The sequence below is a fragment of the Ipomoea nil genome, unplaced genomic scaffold, assembly GCF_001879475.1.
Source record: "Ipomoea nil cultivar Tokyo-kokei standard unplaced genomic scaffold, Asagao_1.1 scaffold2284, whole genome shotgun sequence".
Taxonomy (NCBI): Eukaryota; Viridiplantae; Streptophyta; class Magnoliopsida; order Solanales; family Convolvulaceae; genus Ipomoea; species Ipomoea nil.
Window position 1 is genome coordinate 1 of NW_017618712.1, and position 16446 is coordinate 16446.

At 30.1% G+C, this 16446-nt stretch overlaps 13 non-coding genes across 13 annotated transcripts; all 13 read right to left on the minus strand.

The window, feature by feature from the left end:
* Window positions 1-1307: 1307 nt before the first annotated feature.
* Window positions 1308-1378, minus strand: TRNAK-UUU. Its single transcript has one exon. It is a non-coding gene; the product is annotated as a tRNA-Lys (tRNA).
* Window positions 1379-2184: 806 nt separating this feature from the next.
* TRNAK-UUU lies at window positions 2185-2256 on the minus strand. Its single transcript has one exon. It is a non-coding gene; the product is annotated as a tRNA-Lys (tRNA).
* Window positions 2257-3911: 1655 nt separating this feature from the next.
* On the minus strand, window positions 3912-3983 carry TRNAK-UUU. Its single transcript has one exon. It is a non-coding gene; the product is annotated as a tRNA-Lys (tRNA).
* A 2859-nt stretch (window positions 3984-6842) lies between these two features.
* TRNAK-UUU lies at window positions 6843-6914 on the minus strand. The gene has a single exon. It is a non-coding gene; the product is annotated as a tRNA-Lys (tRNA).
* An 814-nt stretch (window positions 6915-7728) lies between these two features.
* TRNAK-UUU lies at window positions 7729-7801 on the minus strand. The gene has a single exon. It is a non-coding gene; the product is annotated as a tRNA-Lys (tRNA).
* Window positions 7802-8616: 815 nt separating this feature from the next.
* On the minus strand, window positions 8617-8688 carry TRNAK-UUU. The gene has a single exon. It is a non-coding gene; the product is annotated as a tRNA-Lys (tRNA).
* A 370-nt stretch (window positions 8689-9058) lies between these two features.
* TRNAK-UUU lies at window positions 9059-9130 on the minus strand. Its single transcript has one exon. It is a non-coding gene; the product is annotated as a tRNA-Lys (tRNA).
* An 813-nt stretch (window positions 9131-9943) lies between these two features.
* On the minus strand, window positions 9944-10015 carry TRNAK-UUU. Its single transcript has one exon. It is a non-coding gene; the product is annotated as a tRNA-Lys (tRNA).
* Window positions 10016-10386: 371 nt separating this feature from the next.
* On the minus strand, window positions 10387-10458 carry TRNAK-UUU. The gene has a single exon. It is a non-coding gene; the product is annotated as a tRNA-Lys (tRNA).
* Window positions 10459-11712: 1254 nt separating this feature from the next.
* On the minus strand, window positions 11713-11784 carry TRNAK-UUU. Its single transcript has one exon. It is a non-coding gene; the product is annotated as a tRNA-Lys (tRNA).
* Window positions 11785-12155: 371 nt separating this feature from the next.
* Window positions 12156-12227, minus strand: TRNAK-UUU. Its single transcript has one exon. It is a non-coding gene; the product is annotated as a tRNA-Lys (tRNA).
* Window positions 12228-12598: 371 nt separating this feature from the next.
* Window positions 12599-12670, minus strand: TRNAK-UUU. The gene has a single exon. It is a non-coding gene; the product is annotated as a tRNA-Lys (tRNA).
* Window positions 12671-13486: 816 nt separating this feature from the next.
* TRNAK-UUU lies at window positions 13487-13558 on the minus strand. Its single transcript has one exon. It is a non-coding gene; the product is annotated as a tRNA-Lys (tRNA).
* Window positions 13559-16446: the final 2888 nt, after the last annotated feature.

Consider the following 16446-nt stretch of genomic DNA (forward strand, 5'->3'; position numbering starts at 1 on the left):
GTCTGTGGGGATCAAACCAACAACCACGTGGTTAAAAGCCACGCGCTCTACCACTGAGCTAAGAAGGCCAACTCAATATATACATGTATAAATGTGGAGAGGATATTGGATATAAACCAATATTTATCTTGTTTGGAAGAATTTATTTTAAGGTTATGACATATTTTAAGTTGAAACCATGCTATAACTTCTATTTGGTAAAACAATGAAAGTTTTAAATAATAGTTTACTTTGAAACGCTACCAAAGTAGCATTTAAAATGAGATGAAAATTGAATTTTCAACTACTTACGAGCGGTTTATGTATATAAATGAAAATTTTAACCACTTATGGATTCAACAAATATACAAATATGAAAAATTAATATAAATCAAATTTTTAACCACTTACGAGATCAAGAAAATACAACTTTGTTAAACCTACAATTTCAATCACCGTCTGTGGGGATCGAACCACGACCACGTGGTTAAAAGCCACGCGCTCTACCACTGAGCTAAGAAAGCCAACTCAATAATATGCATATATAATTTAGGAGAGGATATTGGATATAATCCAATATTATCTTGTTTGGTAGAATTTATTTTAGAGATTATGACATATTTTAAGTTGAATCCAAGCTATAACTTCTATTTGGTAAAACAAAGAAAGTTTAAAATACTAGTTAATTTTGAAACGCTACCCTAAGTAGCATTTAAAATGAGATGAAAATTGAATTTTCAACTACTTACGAGAGGGTTTATGGTATATAAATAAAAATTTTAACCACTTATGGATTCAACAAATATAGAAATATGACAAAATTTATGTTTCAACCAACCCTAACCACTTACGAGACGAAGAAAATACAACTTGATAATGTTACAATTTCATTCACCGTCTGTGGGATCAAACCAACAACACGTGGTTAAAAGCCACGCGCTCTACCACTGAGCTAAGAAGGCCAACTCAATTATATACATGTATAATGTGGAGAGGATATTGGATATAAACCAATATTATCTTGTTTGGAAGAATTTATTTTAGGTTATGACATATTTTAAGTTGAAAACCATGCTATAACTTCTATTTGGTAAAACAATGAAAGTTTTAAATAATAGTTTACTTTGAAACGCTACCCAAAGTAGCATTTAAAATGAGATGAAAATTAAATTTTCAACTACTTACGAGCGGGTTTATGTGTATATAAATGAAAATTTTAGCCACTTATGGATTCAAGAAATATACAAATATGAAAAATTAATAAAATCAAATTTTTAACCACTTACGAGATCAAGAAAATACAACTTTGTTAAACCTACAATTTCAATCACCGTCTGTGGGATTGAACCCACGACCACGTGGTTAAAAGCCACGCGCTCTACCACTGAGCTAAGAAGGCCTACTCAATAATATGCATATATAGTTTAGGAGAGGATATTGGATATAATCCAATATTATCTTGTTTGGTAGAATTTATTTTAGAGATTATGACATATTTTAAGTTGAATCCAAGCTATAACTTCTATTTGGTAAACAAAGAAAGTTTAAAAATACTAGTTAATTTTGAAACGCTACCCTAAGTAGCATTTAAAATGAGATGAAAATTGAATTTCAACTACTTACGAAGGTTTATGGGTATATAAATAAAAATTTTAACCACTTATGGATTCAACAAATATAGAATATGACAAAATTAGTATGAATCAAATTTTTAACCACTTACGAGACGAAGAAAATACAACTTTGATAATGTTACAATTTCATTCACCGTCTGTGGGATCAAACCAACAACCACGTGGTTAAAAGCCACGCGCTCTACCACTGAGCTAAGAAGGCCAACTCAATTATATACATGTATAATGTGGGAGAGGATATTGGATATAAACCAATATTTATCTTGTTTGGAAGAATTTATTTTAGGGGTTATGACATATTTTAAGTTGAAACCATGCTATAACTTCTATTTGGTAAAACAATGAAAGTTTTAAATAATAGTTTACTTTGAAACGCTACCCAAAGTAGCATTTAAAATGAGATGAAAATTAAATTTTCAACTACTTACGAGCGGGTTTATGTGTATATAAATGAAAATTTTAGCCACTTATGGATTCAACAAATATACAAATATGAAAAAATTAATATAAATCAAATTTTTAACCACTTACGAGATCAAGAAAATACACTTTGTTAAACTACAATTTCAATCACCGTCTGTGGGGATTGAACCCACGACCACGTGGTTAAAAGCCACGCGCTCTACCACTGAGCTAAGAAGGCCACTCAATAATATGCATGTATAGTTGAGGAGAGGATATTGGATATAAACCAATATATATTGTTTGGAAGAATTTATTTTAGAGATTATGACATATTTTAAGTTGAAACCAAGCTATAACTTCTATTTGGTAAAATAAAGAAAGTTTTAAATAATAGTTTACTTTGAAACGCTACCAAAGTAGCATTTAAAATGAGATGAAAATGAATTTTCAACTACTTACGAGCGGTTTATGGTATATAAATGAAAATTTTAACCACTTATGGATTCAACAAATATACAAATATGAAAAAATTATATAAATCAAATTTTTAACCACTTACGAGATCAAGAAAATACAACTTTGTTAAACAATTTCAATCACCGTCTGTGGGGATCAACCCACGACCACGTGGTTAAAAGCCACGCGCTCTACCACTGAGCTAAGAAGGCCTACTCAATAATATGCATATATTTAGGAGAGGATATTGGATATAACCAATATTATCTTGTTTGGAAGAATTTATTTTAGAGATTATGACATATTTTAAGTTGAACCAAGCTATAACTTCTATTTGGTAAAACAAAGAAAGTTTAAAAATACTTTATTTTGAAACGCTACCCAAAGTAGCATTTAAAATGAGATGAAAATTGAATTTTCAACTACTTACGAGGGTTTATGGGTATATAAATGAAAATTTTAACCACTTATGGATTCAACAAATATACAAATATGACAAAATTAGTAAATCAAATTTTTAACCACTTACGAGACGAAGAAAATACAACTTTGATAATGTTACAATTTCATTCACCGTCTGTGGGGATCAAACCAACAACCACGTGGTTAAAAGCCACGCGCTCTACCACTGAGCTAAGAAGGCCAACTCAATTATATACATGTATAATGTGAGAGAGGATATTGGATATAACCAATATTATCTTGTTTGGAAGAATTTATTTAGGGATTATGACATATTTTAAGTTGAAACCAGCTATAACTTCTATTTGGTAAAACAAGAAAGTTTAAAATAATAGTTTACTTTGAAACGCTACCCAAAGTAGCATTTAAAATGAGATGAAAATTGAATTTTCAACTACTTACGAGGGTTTATGGTATATAAATGAAAATTTTACCACTTATGGATTCAACAAATATACAAATATGAAAAAATTAATATAAATCAAATTTTTAACCACTTACGAGATCAAGAAAATACACTTTTTAAAAACTACAATTTCAATCACCGTCTGTGGGGATGAACCACGACCACGTGGTTAAAAGCCACGCTCTACCACTGAGCTAAGAAGGACTCAATAATATGCATGTATATAGTGAGAGAGGATATTGGATATAAACCAATATATCTTGTTTGGAAGAATTTATTTTAGAGATTATGACATATTTTAAGTTGAAACCAAGCTATAACTTCTATTTGGTAAAACAAAGAAAGTTTTAAATAATAGTTTACTTTGAAACGCTACCCAAAGTAGCATTTAAAATGAGATGAAAATTGAATTTTCAACTACTTACGAGCGGTTTATGGGTATATAAATGAAAATTTTAACCACTTATGGATTCAACAAATATACAAATATGAAAAAATTAATATAAATCAAATTTTTAACCACTTACGAGATCAAGAAAATACAACTTTGTTAAACCTACAATTTCAATCACCGTCTGTGGGGATCAAACCCACGACCACGTGGTTAAAAGCCACGCGCTCTACCACTGAGCTAAGAAGGCCTACTCAATAATATGCATATATAGTTAGGAGAGGATATTGGATATAATCCAATATTATCTTGTTTGGTAGAATTTATTTTAGAGATTATGACATATTTTAAGTTGAATCCAAGCTATAACTTCTATTTGGTAAAACAAAGAAAGTTTAAAATACTAGTTAATTTGAAACGCTACCTAAGTAGCATTTAAAATGAGATGAAAATTGAATTTTCAACTACTTACGAGAGGGTTTATGGTATATAAATAAAAATTTTAACCACTTATGGATTCAACAAATATAAATATGACAAAATTAGTATGAATCAAATTTTTAACCACTTACGAGACAAGAAAATACAACTTTGATATGTTACAATTTCATCACCGTCTGTGGGGATCAAACCAACAACCACGTGGTTAAAAGCCACGCGCTCTACCACTGAGCTAAGAAGGCCAACTCAATTATATACATGTATAATGTGGAGAGGATATTGGATATAAACCAATATTTATCTTGTTTGGAAGAATTTATTTTAGGGGTTATGACATATTTTAAGTTGAAACCAGCTATAACTTCTATTTGGTAAAACAATGAAAGTTTTAAATAATAGTTTACTTTGAAACGCTACCCAAAGTAGCATTTAAAATGAGATGAAAATTAAATTTTCAACTACTTACGAGCGGTTTATGTGTATATAAATGAAAATTTTACCACTTATGGATTCAACAAATATACAAATATGAAAAATTAATATAAATCAAATTTTTAACCACTTACGAGATCAAGAAAATACAACTTTGTTAAACCTACAATTTCAATCACCGTCTGTGGGGATCGAACCACAACCACGTGGTTAAAAGCCACGCGCTCTACCACTGATAAGAAGGCCTACTCAATAATATGCATATATAGTTTAGGAGAGGATATTGGATATAACCAATATTATCTTGTTTGGTAGAATTTATTTTAGAGATTATGACATATTTTAAGTTGAACCAAGCTATAACTTCTATTTGGTAAAACAAAGAAAGTTTAAAATACTAGTTAATTTTGAAACGCTACCCTAAGTAGCATTTAAAATGAGATGAAAATTGAATTTTCAACTACTTACGAGGGTTTATGGGTATATAAATAAAAATTTTAACCACTTATGGATTCAACAAATATAGAAAATATGACAAAATTAATATAAATCAAATTTTTAACCACTTACGAGATCAAGAAAATACAACTTTGTTAAACCTACAATTTCAATCACCGTCTGTGGGGATCGAACCACAACCACGTGGTTAAAAGCCACGCTCTACCACTGAGCTAAGAAGGCCAACTCAATAATATGCATATATAGTTTAGGAGAGGATATTGGATATAAACCAATATTATCTTGTTTGGAAGAATTTATTTTAGAGATTATGACATATTTTAAGTTGAACCAAGCTATAACTTCTATTTGGTAAAACAAAGAAAGTTTAAAATATAGTTTAATTTTGAAACGCTACCCAAAGTAGCATTTAAAATGAGATGAAAATTGAATTTTCAACTACTTACGAGAGGGTTTATGGTATATAAATAAAATTTTAACACTTATGGATTCAACAAATATACAAATATGACAAAATTAATATAAATCAAATTTTTAACCACTTACGAGATCAAGAAAATACAACTTTGTTAAACCTACAATTTCAATCACCGTCTGTGGGGATCGAAACCACGACCACGTGGTTAAAAGCCACGCTCTACCACTGAGCTAAGAAGGCCTACTCAATAATATGCGTATATAGTTTAGGAGAGGATATTGGATATAATCCAATATTATCTTGTTTGGAAGAATTTATTTTAGAGATTATGACATATTTTAAGTTGAATCCAAGCTATAACTTCTATTTGGTAAAACAAAGAAAGTTTAAAATACTAGTTAATTTAGTATGATTCAAATTTTTAACCACTTACGAGACGAAGAAAATACAACTTTGATAGTGTTACAATTTCATTCACCGTCTGAGGGGATCAAACCAATAACCACGTGGTTAAAAGCCACGCGCTCTACCACTGAGCTAAGAAGGCCAACTCAATTATATACAAGTATAATGTGGGAGAGGATATTGGATATAAACCAATATTTATCTTGTTTGGAAGAATTTATTTTAGGGTTATGACATATTTTAAGTTGAAACCATGCTATAACTTCTATTTGGTAAAACAATAAAAGTTTTAAATAATAGTTTACGTTGAAACGCTACCCAAAGTAGCATTTAAAATGAGATGAAAATTGAATTTTCAACTACTTACGAGCGGGTTTATGGGTATATAAATAAAAATTTTAACCACTTATGGATTCAACAAATATACAAATATGAAAAAATTAATATAAATCAAATTTTTAACCACTTACGAGATCAAAGAAAATACAACTTTGTTAAACCTACAATTTCAATCACCGTCTGTGGGATTGAACCCACGACCACGTGGTTAAAAGCCACACGCTGTACCACTGAGCTAAGAAGGCCTACTCAAAATATGCATGTATAGTTGAAGAGAGGATGTTGGATATAAACCAATATATATCTTGTTTGGAAGAATTTATTTTAGAGATTATGACATATTTTAAGTTGAAACCAAGCTATAACTTCTATTTGGTAAAATAAAGAAAGTTTAAAATTATAGTTTACTTTGAAACGCTACCAAAGTTGCATTTAAAATGAGATGAAAATTGAATTTTCAACTACTTACGAGCGGGTTCATGGGTATATAAATGAAAATTTTAACCACTTATGGATTCAACAAATATACAAATATGACAAAATTAATATAAATCAAATTTTTTAACCACTTACGAGATCAAGAAAATACAACTTCGTTAAACCTACAATTTCAATCACCGTCTGTGGGGATCGAACCCACAACCACGTGGTTAAAAGCCACGCGCTCTACCACTGAGCTAAGAAGGCCTACTCAATAATATGCATATATAGTTTAGGAGAGGATATTGGATATAATCCAATATTTCCTTGTTTGGTAGAATTTATTTTAGAGATTATGACATATTTTAAGTTGAATCCATGCTATAACTTCTATTTGGTAAAACAAAGAAAGTTTAAAATACTAGTTAATTTTGAAACGCTACCCTAAGTAGCATTTAAAATGAGATGAAAATTGAATTTTCAACTACTTACGAGAGGGTTTATGGGTATATAAATAAAAATTTTAACCACTTATGGATTCAACAAATTTAGAAATATGACAAAATTAGTATGAATCAAATTTTTAACCCCTTACGAGACGATGAAAATACAACTTTGATAATGTTACAATTTCATTCACCGTCTGTGGGGATCAAACCAACAACCACGTGGTTAAAAGCCACGCGCTCTACCACTGAGCTAAGAAGGCCAACTCAATTATATACATGTATAATGTGAGATAGGATATTGGATATAAACCAATATTTATCTTGTTTGGAAGAATTTATTTTAGGGGTTATGACATATTTTAAGTTGAAACCATGCTATAACTTCTATTTGGTAAAAACAATGAAAGTTTTAAATAATAGTTTATTTTGAAACGCTACCCAAAGTAGCATTTAAAATGAGATGAAAATTAAATTTTCAACTACTTACGAGCGGGTTTATGTGTATATAAATGAAAATTTTAGCCACTTATGGATTCAAGAAATATACAAATATGAAAAAATTTATATAAATCAAATTTTTAACCACCTACGAAATCAAGAAAATACAGCTTTGTTAAAACTACAATTTCAATCACCGTCTGTGGGGATTGAAGCCACGACCACGTGGTTAAAAGCCACGCGCTCTAACCACTAAGCTAAGAAGGCCTACTCAATAATATGCATGTATAGTTGAGGAGAGGATATTGGATATAAACCAATATATAAATTGTTTGGAAGAATTTATTTTAGAGATTATGACATATTTTAAGTTGAAACCAAGCTATAACTTCTATTTGGTAAAATAAAGAAAGTTTTAAATAATAGTTTTACGTTGAAACGCTACCCAAAGTAGCATTTAAAATGAGATGAAAATTGAATTTTCAACTACTTACGAGCGGGTTTATGGGTATATAAATGAAAATTTTAACCACTTATGGATTCAACAAATATACAAATATGACAAAATTAATATAAATCAAATTTGTAACCACTTACGAGATCAAGAAAATACAACTTTGTTAAACCTACAATTTCAATCACCGTCTGTGGGGATTGAACCCACGACCACGTGGTTAAAAGCCACACGCTGTACCACTGAGCTAAGAAAGCCTACTCAATAATATGCATGTATAGTTGAGGAGAGGATATTGGATATAAACCAATATATATCTTGTTTGGAAGAATTTATTTTAGAGATTATGACATATTTTAAGTTGAAACCAAGCTATAACTTCTATTTGGTAAAATAAAGAAAGTTTAAAATTATAGTTTACTTTGAAACGCTACCCAAAGTTGCATTTAAAATGAGATGAAAATTGAATTTTCAACTACTTACGAGCGGGTTCATGGGTATATAAACGAAAATTTTAACCACTTATGGATTCAACAAATATACAATTATGACAAAATTAATATAAATCAAATTTTTAACCACTTACGAGATCAAGAAAATACAACTTCGTTAAACCTACAATTTCAATCACCGTCTGTGGGGATCGAACCCACGACCACGTGGTTAAAAGCCACGCGCTCTACCACTGAGCTAAGAAGGCCTACTCAATAATATGCATATATAGTTTAGGAGAGGATATTGGATATAATCCAATATTTCCTTGTTTGGTAGAATTTATTTTAGAGATTATGACATATTTTAAGTTGAAACCAAGCTATAACTTCTATTTGGTAAAATAAAGAAAGTTTAAAATTATAGTTTACTTTGAAACGCTACCCAAAGTTGCATTTAAAATGAGATGAAAATTGAATTTTCAACTACTTACGAGCGGGTTCATGGGTATATAAATGAAAATTTTAACCACTTATGGATTCAACAAATATACAAATATGACAAAATTAATATAAATCAAATTTTTAACCACTTACGAGATCAAGAAAATACAACTACGTTAAACCTACAATTTCAATCACCGTCTGTGGGGATCGAACCCACGACCACGTGGTTAAAAGCCACGCGCTCTACCACTGAGCTAAGAAGGCCTACTCAATAATATGCATATATAGTTTAGGAGAGGATATTGGATATAATCCAATATTACCTTGTTTGGTAGAATTTATTTTAGAGAATATGACATATTTTAAGTTGAATCCATGCTATAACTTCTATTTGGTAAAACAAAGAAAGTTTAAAATACTAGTTAATTTTGAAACGCTACCCTAAGTAGCATTTAAAATGAGATGAAAATTGAATTTTCAACTACTTACAAGAGGGTTTATGGGTATATAAATAAAAATTTTAACCACTTATGGATTCACCAAATATAGAAATATGACAAAATTAGTATGAATCAAATTTTTAACCACTTACGAGACGAAGAAAATAAAACTTTGATAATGTTACAATTTCATTCACCGTCTGTGGGGATCAAACCAACAACCACGTGGTTAAAAGCCACGCGCTCTACCACTGAGCTAAGAAGGCCAACTCAATTATATACATGTATAATGTGAGATAGGATATTGGATATAAACCAATATTTATCTTGTTTGGAAGAATTTATTTTAGGGGTTATGACATATTTTAAGTTGAAACCATGCTATAACTTCTATTTGGTAAAACAATGAAAGTTTTAAATAATAGTTTATTTTGAAACGCTACCCAAAGTAGCATTTAAAATGAGATGAAAATTAAATTTTCAACTACTTACGAGCGGGTTTATGTGTATATAAATGAAAATTTTAGCCACTTATGGATTCAAGAAATATACAAATATGAAAAAATTTATATAAATCAAATTTTTAACCACCTACGAAATCAAGAAAATACAGCTTTGTTAAAACTACAATTTCAATCACCGTCTGTGGGGATTGAAGCCACGACCACGTGGTTAAAAGCCACGCGCTCTACCACTAAGCTAAGAAGGCCTACTCAATAATATGCATGTATAGTTGAGGAGAGGATATTGGATATAAACCAATATATAAATTGTTTGGAAGAATTTATTTTAGAGATTATGACATATTTTAAGTTGAAACCAAGCTATAACTTCTATTTGGTAAAATAAAGAAAGTTTTAAATAATAGTTTACGTTGAAACGCTACCCAAAGTAGCATTTAAAATGAGATGAAAATTGAATTTTCAACTACTTACGAGCGGGTTTATGGGTATATAAATGAAAATTTTAACCACTTATGGATTCAACAAATATACAAATATGACAAAATTAATATAAATCAAATTTGTAACCACTTACGAGATCAAGAAAATACAACTTTGTTAAACCTACAATTTCAATCACCGTCTGTGGGGATTGAACCCACGACCACGTGGTTAAAAGCCACACGCTGTACCACTGAGCTAAGAAGGCCTACTCAATAATATGCATGTATAGTTGAGGAGAGGATATTGGATATAAACCAATATATATCTTGTTTGGAAGAATTTATTTTAGAGATTATGACATATTTTAAGTTGAAACCAAGCTATAACTTCTATTTGGTAAAATAAATAAAGTTTAAAATTATAGTTTTCTTTGAAACGCTACCCAAAGTTGCATTTAAAATGAGATGAAAATTGAATTTTCAACTACTTACGAGCGGGTTCATGGGTATATAAACGAAAATTTTAACCACTTATGGATTCAACAAATATACAATTATGACAAAATTAATATAAATCAAATTTTTAACCACTTACGAGATCAAGAAAATACAACTTCGTTAAACCTACAATTTCAATCACCGTCTACGGGATCGAACCCACGACCACGTGGTTAAAAGCCACGCGCTCTACCACTGAGCTAAGATGGCCTACTCAATAATATGCATATATAGTTTAGGAGAGGATATTGGATATAATCCAATATTTCCTTGTTGGTAGAATTTATTTTAGAGATTATGACATATTTTAAGTTGAATCCATGCTATAACTTCTATTTGGTAAAACAAAGAAAGTTTAAAATACTAGTTAATTTTGAAACGCTACCCTAAGTAGCATTTAAATTGAGATGAAAATTGAATTTTCAACTACTTACGAGAGGGTTTATGGGTATATAAATAAAAATTTTAACCACTTATGGATTCAACAAATTTAGAAATATGACAAAATTAGTATGAATCAAATTTTTAACCACTTACGAGACGATGAAAATACAACTTTGATAATGTTACAATTTCATTCACCGTCTGTGGGGATCAAACCAACAACCACGTAATTAAAAGCCACGCGCTCTACCACTGAGCTAAGAAGGCCAACTCAATTATATACATGTATAATCTGAGATAGGATATTGGATATAAACCAATATTTATCTTGTTTGGAAGAATTTATTTTAGGGGTTATGACATATTTTAAGTTGAAACCATGCTATAACTTCTATTTGGTAAAACAATGAAAGTTTTAAATAATAGTTTATTTTGAAACGCTACCCAAAGTAGCATTTAAAATGAGATGAAAATTAAATTTTCAACTACTTACGAGCGGGTTTATGTGTATATAAATGAAAATTTTAGCCACTTATGGATTCAAGAAATATACAAATATGAAAAAATTTATATAAATCAAATTTTTAACCACCTACGAAATCAAGAAAATACAGCTTTGTTAAAACTACAATTTCAATCACCGTCTGTGGGGATTGAAGCCACGACCACGTGGTTAAAAGCCACGCGCTCTACCACTAAGCTAAGAAGGCCTACTCAATAATATGCATGTATAGTTGAGGAGAGGATATTGGATATAAACCAATATATAAATTGTTTGGAAGAATTTATTTAGAGATTATGACATATTTTAAGTTGAAACCAAGCTATAACTTCTATTTGGTAAAATAAAGAAAGTTTTAAATAATAGTTTACGTTGAAACGCTACCCAAAGTAGCATTTAAAATGAGATGAAAATTGAATTTTCAACTACTTACGAGCGGGTTTATGGGTATATAAATGAAAATTTTAACCACTTATGGATTCAACAAATATACAAAATATGACAAAATTAATATAAATCAAATTTGTATCCACTTACGAGATCAAGAAAATACAACTTTGTTAAACCTACAATTTCAATCACCGTCTGTGGGGATTGAACCCACGACCACGTGGTTAAAAGCCACACGCTGTACCACTGAGCTAAGAAGGCCCTACTCAATAATATGCATGTATAGTTGAGGAGAGGATATTGGATATAAACCAATATATATCTTGTTTGGAAGAATTTATTTTAGAGATTATGACATATTTTAAGTTGAAACCAAGCTATAACTTCTATTTGGTAAAATAAAGAAAGTTTAAAATTATAGTTTACTTTGAAACTCTACCCAAAGTTGCATTTAAAATGAGATGAAATTGAATTTTCAACTACTTACGAGCGGGTTTATGGGTATATAAATGAAAATTTTAACCACTTATGGATTCAACAAATATACAAATATGACAAAATTAATATAAATCAAATTTTTAACCACTTACGAGATCAAGAAAATACAACTACGTTAAACCTACAATTTCAATCACCGTCTGTGGGGATCGAACCCACGACCACGTGGTTAAAAGCCACGCGCTCTACCACTGAGCTAAGAAGGCCTACTCAATAATATGCATATATAGTTTAGGAGAGGATATTGGATATAATCCAATATTACCTTGTTTGGTAGAATTTATTTTAGAGAATATGACATATTTTAAGTTGAATCCATGCTATAACTTCTATTTGGTAAAACAAAGAAAGTTTAAAATACTAGTTAATTTTGAAACGCTACCCTAAGTAGCATTTAAAATGAGATGAAAATTGAATTTTCAACTACTTACAAGAGGGTTTATGGGTATATAAATAAAAATTTTAACCACTTATGGATTCACCAAATATAGAAATATGACAAAATTAGTATGAATCAAATTTTTAACCACTTACGAGACGAAGAAAATAAAACTTTGATAATGTTACAATTTCATTCACCGTCTGTGAGGATCAAACCAACAACCACGTGGTTAAAAGCCACGCGCTCTACCACTGAGCTAAGAAGGCAAACTCAATTATATACATGTATAATGTGAGATAGGATATTGGATATAAACCAATATATATAAAATTGTTTGGAAGAATTTATTTTAGGGGTTATGACATATTTTAAGTTGAAACCATGCTATAACTTCTATTTGGTAAAACAATGAAAGTTTTAAATAATAGTTTATTTTGAAACGCTACCCAAAGTAGCATTTAAAATGAGATGAAAATTAAATTTTCAACTACTTACGAGCGGGTTTATGTGTATATAAATGAAAATTTTAGCCACTTATGGATTCAAGAAATATACAAATATGAAAAAATTTATATAAATCAAATTTTTAACCACCTACGAAATCAAGAAAATACAGCTTTGTTAAAACTACAATTTCAATCACCGTCTGTGGGGATTGAAGCCACGACCACGTGGTTAAAAGCCACGCGCTCTACCACTAAGCTAAGAAGGCCTACTCAATAATATGCATGTATAGTTGAGGAGAGGATATTGGATATAAACCAATATATAAATTGTTTGGAAGAATTTATTTTAGAGATTATGACATATTTTAAGTTGAAACCAAGCTATAACTTCTATTTGGTAAAATAAAGAAAGTTTTAAATAATAGTTTACGTTGAAACGCTACCCAAAAGTAGCATTTAAAATGAGATGAAAATTGAATTTTCAACTACTTACGAGCGGGTTTATGGGTATATAAATGAAAATTTTAAACCACTTAAGGATTCAACAAATATACAAATATGACAAAATTAATATAAATCAAATTTGTAAACACTTACGAGATCAAGAAAATACAACTTTGTTAAACCTACAATTTCAATCACCGTCTGTGGGGATTGAACCCATGACCACGTGGTTAAAAAGCCACACGCTGTACCACTGAGCTAAGAAGGCCTACTCAATAATATGCATGTATAGTTGAGGAGAGGATATTGGATATAAACCAATATATATCTTGTTTGGAAGAATTTATTTTAGAGATTATGACATATTTTAAGTTGAAACCAAGCTATAACTTCTATTTGGTAAAATAAAGAAAGTTTAAAATTATAGTTTACTTTGGAAAAGCTACCCAAAGTTGCATTTAAAATGAGATGAAAAATTGAATTTTCAACTACTTACGAGCGGGTTCATGGGTATATAAATGAAAATTTTAACCACTTATGGATTCAACAAATATACAAATATGACAAAATTAATATAAATCAAAATTTTAACCACTTTACGAGATCAAGAAAATACAACTTCGTTAAACCTACAATTTCAATCACCGTCTGTGGGGATCGAACCCACGACCACGTGGTTAAAAGCCACACGCCTCTACCACTGAGCTAAGAAGGCCTACTCAATAATATGCATATATAGTTTAGGAGAGGATATTGGATATAATCCAATATTTCTTGTTTGGTAGAATTTATTTTAGAGATTATGACATATTTTAAGTTGAATCCAGCTATAACTTCTATTTGGTAAAACAAAGAAAGTTTAAAATACTAGTTAATTTTGAAACGCTACCCTAAGTAGCATTTAAAATGAGATGAAAATTGAATTTTCAACTACTTACGAGAGGGTTTATGGGTATATAAATAAAAATTTTAACCACTTATGGATTCAACAAATATAGAAATATGACAAAATTAGTATGAATCAAATTTTTAACCACTTACGAGACGAAGAAAATACAACTTTGATAATGTTACAATTTCATTCACCGTCTGTGGGGATCAAACCAACAACCACGTGGTTAAAAGCCACGCGCTCTACCACTGAGCTAAGAAGGCCAACTCAATTATATACATGTATAATGTGAGAGAGGATATTGGATATAAACGAATATTTATCTTGTTTGGAAGAATTTATTTTAGGGGTTATGACATATTTTAAGTTGAAACCATGCTATAACTTCTATTTTGTAAAAAATGAAAGTTTTAAATAATAGTTTACTTTGAAACGCTACCCAAAGTAGCATTTAAAATGAGATGAAAATTAAATTTTCAACTACTTACGAGCGGTTTATGTGTATATAAATGAAAATTTTAGCCACTTATGGATTCAAGAAATATACAAATATGAAAAATTAATATAAATCAAATTTTTAACCACTTACGAAATCAAGAAAATACAGCTTTGTTAAACTACAATTTCAATCACCGTCCTGGGGATTGAACCCACGACCACGTGGTTAAAAGCCACGCGCTCTACCACTGAGCTAAGAAGGCCTACTCAATAATATGCATGTATATTTGAGGAGAGGATATTGGATATAAACCAATATATAAATTGTTTGGAAGAATTTATTTTAGGATTATGACATATTTTAAGTTGAAACCAAGCTATAACTTCTATTTGGTAAAATAAAGAAAGTTTTAAATAATAGTTTACTTTGAAACGCTACCCAAAGTAGCATTTAAAATGAGATGAAAATTGAATTTTCAACTACTTACGAGGGTTTATGGGTATATAAATGAAAATTTTAACCACTTATGGATTCAACAAATATACAAATATGAAAAAATTAATATAAATCAAATTTTTAACCACTTACGAGATCAAGAAAATACAACTTTGTTAAACCTACAATTTCAATCACCGTCTGTGGGGATCGAACCCCACGACCACGTGGTTAAAAGCCACGCGCTCTACCACTGAGCTAAGAAAGCCTACTCAATAATATGCATATATAGTTTAGGAGAGGATATTGGATATAATCCAATATTATCTTGTTTGGAAGAATTTATTTTAGAGATTATGACATATTTTAAGTTGAATCCAAGCTATAACTTCTATTTGGTAAAACAAAGAAAGTTTAAAATACTAGTTAATTTTGAAACGCTACCCTAAGTAGCATTTTAAAATGAGATGAAAATTGAATTTTCAACTACTTACGAGAGGGTTTATGGGTATATAAATAAAAATTTTAACCACTTATGGATTCAACAAATATAGAAATATGACAAAATTAGTATGAATCAAATTTTTAACCACTTACGAGACGAAGAAAATACAACTTTGATAATGTTACAATTTCATTCACCGTCTGTGGGGGATCAAACCAACAACCACGTGGTTAAAAGCCACGCGCTCTACCACTGAGCTAAGAAGGCCAACTCAATTATATACATGTATAATGTGAGAGAGGATATTGGATATAAACCGAATATTTATCTTGTTTGGAAGAATTTATTTTAGGGGTTATGACATATTTTAAGTTGAAACCAATGCTATAACTTCTATTTGGTAAAAACAATGAAAGTTTTTAAATAATAGTTTACTTGAAACGCTACCAAAGTAGCATTTAAAATGAGATGAAAATTAAATTTTCAACTACTTACGAGC